The following is a 7738-nucleotide window of genomic DNA, read 5'->3' on the forward strand; positions in this document are numbered from 1 at the left end:
TGAGCCAAACTCTAACCTGTCTATAGAAAACATACCTTAAATGTATTATGACGGATTAAATCTAAAAGTAAAATAAAGCTTTACCATGACAGCATTAAGCCAAAGAAAACCAATAAAACTCCTTGAAAACGGAGATTCCAGGAGTATTCCCTGGGTTGTTACAATATATTCAAGGAGTTGGATCACCAACAAAACATGAAAATTTTAAATGTGAATCTAAGTAACAGAGCTTCAAAATGCTTGGACAAGTCAAGCTAATATACTTGAAAGGGGTTGACTGTCAATTCTGCAATAATACTTGGAAACGTCAGCATTTTTCTCTCAGTGACCAATAAAATAAGTAGACAGAAAAATCAGTAAGGGACAGGGGATCAGAGCAGCACTGCCAACCAAATTTACATCTTTTGACATTGATAGAACTCCCTGACAGTCAATAGCTGGATAAGAGTTCTTTGGAAAGATAAGTCATTTAGTAGAACAGTCTACTAAATTTAGTAGAACAGTCATTTAGTCTGAACCACAAAACTAACCTCAAATTTTAAAAATAATTTAAGTCATACAAAGTATGTTTTTGGACCACAATGGAATTAAAGTATAAATCAATAACAGAATAACATCTGGTATAATCCTCAAATAGTTATAAATTATACAATACACTCCTTAACAAACAATAAGTAAAAGCAGACATGATGAGAAAAAGAGAAATTGTTTTTCATGAATGAAAGCAAAAACATTTGTTAGATGGTGGTTAGAAGAATACTTAGGAACTTATGGTATTAAATGCTTAAACTGCATACTTAGGAATTTATGGTATTAAATGTTATATTGCATACTTAAGAATTTATGGTATTAATTCTTATATTGCTTACTTATTTTTAATTTGTTTGGGTGCTTTACTTGCATGTATGTCTGTGTACCATACGAGTGCCTGGTGCTCACTGAGGCCAGAAGAGAGGGTCAGATCCCTTGAGACTGGAGTTCCAGACAGTTGTGAGCTGCCATTTCAGTGGGTGCTGAGAACCAGACCCACGTCCTCCAGAAGGCAGCCAGTGCTCTTGACCACTTAGCCATCTCTTCAGCCCAGAAATGCTTATATTTTAAAAGAAGACTTCCAGGGTGGAATAGAATCATCCTTCTCTAACTGACTCTATGGGGCTGGAGAGATGGCTCAGAGGTTAAGAGCATTGCCTGCTCTTACAAAGGCCCTGAGTTCAATTCCCAGCAACCACATGGTGGCTCACAACCATCTGTAATGAGGTCTGATGCCCTCCTCTGGCCTGTACCACAGACAGAATATTGTATACATAATAAATAAATATTAAAAAAAAGAAGGGAGAAGAATCAGGGAAAGAATAAGGAAAGCAGAGGAGACAAGCTCTAGGAATCAAGAGCAAGGTGACTGGAAAACTAAACAGAACCAAAGAGCAAAGGGGCCACTCAGAAGCAGTACAAAGCATCCACAACTCAGACTTAGGGATCTGACAAGCAAAACTCAACCCCATACGAACAAGATAAGACCAGAAAGTGCAGGCAGCCCCAATAATAATAGACTTACAGTCTCAGCCACAGGAGAAACCCATGGTTTTTATAAGTGTTAAATCTTGTATGGAAATTTTATCAGAAGCATGGCTCTAAGCACTTTAAAGCTCTATTGCAAAGTTCACATTCATTTTTAATTTTAATGTTTTCTTGGTGAAATGTCTTTAAGTCTTTGTAATATTCTTTTTTAATCCCACACAATATTTCTGAAGCCTATTGTCTTAGTTAGGGTTTCTACTGCTGTGAAGAGACACCATGACCATGGAAACTGTTATAAAGGAAAATATTTAATTGTGGTGGCTCACTTTCAATTCAGAAGTTCAGTCCGTTATCATCATGATGGGACATGGTGGCATGCAGGCAAACATGGTGCTGGAGCCAAGAGTCCTACATCTTATGAAGGAAACAGGAAGTGCTATGACTCACCAAGTGTAGCTTGAGCATATATGAGACCTCAAAGCCCGCCTCCATAGTGACACACTCCCTCCAACAAGGCCATACCTACTCCAACAAGGCCACATCTCCTAATAGTGCTACTTCCTTTCAGGGACATTTTCCTTCAAACCTCCACATCTAGCTTTTCAAATATTGCTATAGCTGCTTTTGTTAGAGCTGCTTTGAGTTAGTGCTATAAAAAAATCTTTTTCTTTACTTCTGTATTAAATCTATCCTCCTGTATAACAAGCTAGCTTTAGAGCAGACAAGCATTGTATTGCCCACCATCTCTGAGCGCTATAACCAAGAATTCTCTTGTTAGGAGCTAAACTACTTTAGGGATCAGACAACAGTTCGGCCACAATTCAAGGGAAACCCTACTGTGAGTGGAGGGGGGAGTGGAGAATGGGGTGAGGAGAAGCAGTCAAGGGAAAGGGAGAGGCTGCCATAGACTGAGAACTTTGAGCAGTGGAGGTGGCAGGCTGTGGAGTACATGGTAGTTGGTGTCCCCAGCTTCTGTGAAGAGGTACAGCACTAGTTTCAGGTGGTACTGGAGACATTGAATGACACAGAGACAGACCTTTGGACTTCTCAATCCCTGTAGCATCCCTATTCCACTACAGAAACGAGTTGTCCATTTGCATCTCCTATTTCTTGTGGCATTTGGGGATATATAATGTGTATTACTTCCTTTTCTCATAACTATGACAAAACATCTTGTAAGCAGAGACTGCTTGTTTGTTTCCTGGCTGCCCAGACCTGAATAATCAGACAGAAACCATATTAATTACATTATTTGGCCAATTAGCTCAGGCTTCTTATTAACTAACTCTGACATCTTAAATTAACCCATTTCTATTAATCTGTGTATCACCACGAAACTGTGGCTTACCAGTAAGGTCTGGGTCCTTCTCCTTCAGCAGCTACACGGCATCTCTCTGACTCTGCCTACTCTCTCTCTCTCTCTCTCTCTCTCTCTCTCTCTCTATATATATATATATATATATATATATATATATATATATATATCTTCCAACCTGGCTATATTCTGCCCTGCCATAGGCCAAAGCAGCTTTATTCATTAACCAATAAAAACAACACACATACAGAAGGACATCCCACATCACATCTGACAAGAAGCAGCTTAAGAAAAGGATTTATTGTGGCTCAAGCTTCAATCCTGGCAGGGAAGGCATGGTGACAAGAGCAGGAGGCCAACTGATCACATCGCACATCAGCAGTCAGGAAGTAGGGAGTGAGCAGGAAGTGGGGCTGGGCCATGAAACTCAAGGCCCTACCCCTAGTGACACACTTCCTCCAGCAAGGCTCTACCTCCTGAAGGTTCTACAGTCTTCCCAAGCAGAGCTACTACCCAGGGATTGAGTGTTCAAACACATGATCCTACAGGGGACATTTCACATTTAAACCAGAACATCACAGCTTAGACATTTGTTCTGGGTCCACAGAGTGGGGCTGTACTGAGGATCCAAACATTGTTGGCCTTGTGCAAACAGAGCTTTTTGGAGCTTTGGAGTGTCCATCCCACCTATGGCACACTAACTGAATTTGTCAGGGCCATTTGTGGCTCTAGATACACATATAAATATTTCTGCAGAGATAGTCCAATTGGTAAAGTGCTTCCCTTCCAGGCATGATGAGCTGAGTTTGATCCACAGAGTCCATGGCAAAAAAAAAAAACAATCCAACAAAGCCAGGCATGGTTCATGCCTATATAATCCTAGCACTTGTAAGGCAGAGGCGGATGGCTCTCTGTGAGTCCAAGACTATCCTGGTCTACAGAGTGAGTTCCAGGACAGCCAGGGTTACACATTGAGATCCTGTCTTTAAAAAAAGGCTAAGTATGGTGTCCTATATGGAATTACATATTACATTGCATATTACATGCGTGTAATTCCAGCACGGAGGAGGTAGAAACAGAAGGATCCCTGGGCCTCACTGCTCAGCTAGCCTAGCTTAGCTGACAAGTGGTAGACCAATGACAAACCTTATCTCAAAAAATTTATATGGCAATGGCATCCGAGGGATGAAATTTGAGACTATCCAGTGGCCTCTAGATTTGAGCATGCGTGCATAGCTTCTAGTCCGAATCTACTGCTGCCACAGACAAGTCACACTTAACTAGTGGGAAAAGTGAAGCAGGGCTCAGACTAGTGCAGCACCAGCCTATTTAACAGGTGCAGAGACTGATTACAACAGGCCTCAGCTGTGATCCACTGCCCTCCCCCACCCTGGGGCACCTTTCTGGGGATTTCCACCAGAAGCCCTGGAGAGAGACTTTTTTTTTTTTTTTTTTTTTTTTTTTGGTTTTTCGAGACAGCGTTTCTCTGTGGTTTTGGAGCCTGTCCTGGAACTAGCTCTGTAGACCAGGCTGGTCTCGAACTCACAGAGATCCACCTACCTCTGCCTCCCAAGTGCTGGGATTAAAGGCGTGCGCCACCATCGCCCTGCTAAGAGAGATTTTTCTAATCTGAGTGCCTCAGCAAGGGCAAACTTTAGACTTAGTATTCTTTTTTTATTTTTGTTCTTTCTCCCCGTTTTCTCTATCTAATTTTGTTTACTTATTTTATTCTTTAATTGGATTTTTTTCACTTCTCTCTTCTACATTTTTTTTTCATTTTTTTAAAAACCTGGCTTCTTTTTTCCGTTTCCCTGCTCCCTTTTCTAGTTTTTATTATTCATTTACCCTCATTAGTTTTTAGCCTTTAAGTTTGACCTGTATTATTTTCCCCTTTCTTTTCTATTGTTATTGGTGATGCACTTGATTTTAACTGAGTTTTAGTGGGGATTTTATTTTATTATTTTTGTTTTGTAATACTGAAGACCAAACCCAAGGCTTGTGACTGCTAAACAAATTGTTTCTCCACCGAACTACATCCTTGGCCCTTATTTTATATATTTTTTTTTTAAATACGGTCTTGCTGAGTAGCCCACACTCTCCAAAAACGTGTCATCTCCTGCCTCGGTCTCCCCAGTGGTAGGAGTGCAGACATAAGCCATCATGGTTGGATTTCTGGTTTCTGTGTGCTCCTTGTTGGTGTCGTTGTTTCTCCTTTCTGGGCAGTCTTCAAGATCAAGCCTCGAAGAGAAAGCTGCTCATTAGGAAGATGAACATGGGGGAAACCTCCACTCCATCACACACAGATCCCAATGCAGAAGCACAGCCAACATGACTCCTTCAAAGGTTTATGACTCCAGTAACTGAATCTAAAGATACCCAAGTGGATGAAATAGTGGACAAAGGATTCAAAGATTGACCTAAAATCCTCAGTGAATTCAAAAGGATACAAATAAGTAGCTGAATGAATTAAGGCAAACAATATGGGATATGAAGGAGCAATTAAAAAGAGAGAGTCTGGGGGCTGGAGAGATGGCTCAGAGGTTAAAAGCATTGACCGCTCTTCCAGAGGTCCTGATTTAAACTCCCAGTAAACACATGGTGGTTCACAATCATCTATAATGAGATCTGGTGCCCTCTTCTGGCATTCAGGCAAACATGTAGACAGAACACTATACAATAAATAAAATAATTTTTTTTAAAAAGAGAGTTTGAAAAAGACTCCAACCCTAAACCGTCAGCCCCAAACACATGCATAAAAGCAACGAATCCAGTATTATGTAACAGTAATAATTCAAAAAGAAGTTATGAGTTTCAGAGGGAGTGAAGGAACACAGAAGGAACTAGAAGAAGAGAGGGAAGGGTGGTGGTATGATATGAATTCAGTTCTGAAGTATAAAATTCTTATAAAACCCAGGCATGGTGGTGCACGCCTTTTATCCCAGTACTTGGAGAGCAGCAGAAGGTGGATCACTGAGAGTTTGAGGCCAGCCTAGTCTACACAGTAAGACAGGGGGAAAAAAACAAAGCTAAAAATAAAACCAAGATAGTACTGAGAGCTATGACTTATGCCTGCAATCCCAACCCCATCCCAGCTCTCAAGAGGCAAAGACAGAATGATCAAGAGTTTGAGGATAGACTGAGTTCCTTAGTGACTCAATATAAAAACAAAACAGCAAAATGCGGTAGCATAATTTACATTCACCGAAAGCAAAACCGCTGCGATGGCATAGCAATATATGTTGCTGGGTTGCAGAAGAGCGGAGACAGTGGTGCACCCTTGCAGGAAGATGGATAACAGTCACTTGGAGAAAATCTGAGAACTTTAGACACAGACCTGTCTTAAAGTCAACAGTCGCACTCCTAGATATAAACATAGCTTCCCAGCCATTTTACCCCACAAGAAACAATGCTTGTGTGACTCTTCGAAGCAGGATGGCAAGGCTGTTCAGGGTCAGGTCCAACACATCCAGGAGCTTACCCTCAGGGATAAAGATCTCAGGGATGGAAAGCTCTGCCAAGGATACCATGAACCATGCCCCAGAACACAGGTAGCACTTCCTAGGTGTACTAACTCCTGACTGGAAACAACCAAAATGCCCTCTTCAGCAGCAGAGTGGAGGCTGGTATGGTGGCACTCACCTGCAGTCCCAGCACATGGGAGGCAGAAGCAGGAGGATTATGAGCTTGATACTTCGCCGGGCTACTCAGTAGCACAGAGCCCATCTTTTTTTATTTTTTAAATGAGAGTAGGGAGGCTGAAGAGATGGCTCAGCAGCTAAGAGCACTTGCTGCTCTTCCAGAGGATGCAAATTTCTTTCTTGCTTTTTTTTCTTTCTTACGAGCACCCACGTCAGGCATCTCCTGATCCAGTTCCAGGGGATCTATCAACCTCTTCTGGCCTTCTTAGGTACCAGACACACATAGTGTACAGCATACAGGCAGGCACTCATACATACACACAAAATAAAATATAAATATTTAAAAACAAGCCAAAGGCATGGAATGGCATACAGACTGAGATTAAATCAGTATGACAATACACTAATTCCATGGTTGCTAATTCAACGATTCACTACACCTTGTTTCAATCCCAGTGTCAATACAGGTGCACTTTTAGGGCTGTTAGTGACCATGTGCAAATGGGATTAAAAATTATAGTCACTCAGAGGCCAGGTGTGTTCTCAATTGGGGTCAAAAATGTGGACCCTCTTCCCTTTTAAGCTGTGATCAAATATCTTTTCCTTAGCACCACATACCTCACATTTTTGTGCTTTCCTGGTGATTTCCCCTTAAACATGGCCCCAAGTGTTGAAGTCTGGAGTTCTTCCACACAAGACAGCTGGAGGTGCCTTACACAGACACAAGCGTGTGAGATAAGCTATGCTCGGACAAGAGTTAGAAGTCTGTTTCCCATAAAGTCAATTGTCATAAGCCAACAGTGTAGAATGAGCAAAGAATGCTTTTAACAGAATGCTCATGAAGCAAGCTCTATGGATTGGTAGATTGACAAATGCTTAAGATTAGAGAGAATTGCAGGAACTTGGCTCTATTCCCCCTGGGAGCACTTTGAAAACTGGAATAATTTAATGGAATGCAAAGGAAATGCTAGCACTCTAGAACATTCTAGAAACCAAGGAAGGAACTCCCCAAATTTCAGCTGGAGAAAACTGGGTACAGACATTCTTGGGCAAATTATGACAACATTGGTGCCTCATCGCCCCTGCAAGGCCTTCTTGTGTTTCCATTCTGGACCTTTAAAGTATACCCTTCTACATGCTTATATGTACTCTCAAATAACACTTATGCCTGCTTTCGATTTTTTGTTTGGTTTTTCACGACAGGGTTTCTCTGTGTAGCTTTGGTGCCTGTCCTAGAACTAGCTCTTGTAGACCAGGCTGGCCTCGA

This window comes from Microtus pennsylvanicus, chromosome X (genome assembly GCF_037038515.1).
Source record: "Microtus pennsylvanicus isolate mMicPen1 chromosome X, mMicPen1.hap1, whole genome shotgun sequence".
Lineage (NCBI taxonomy): Eukaryota > Metazoa > Chordata > Mammalia > Rodentia > Cricetidae > Microtus > Microtus pennsylvanicus.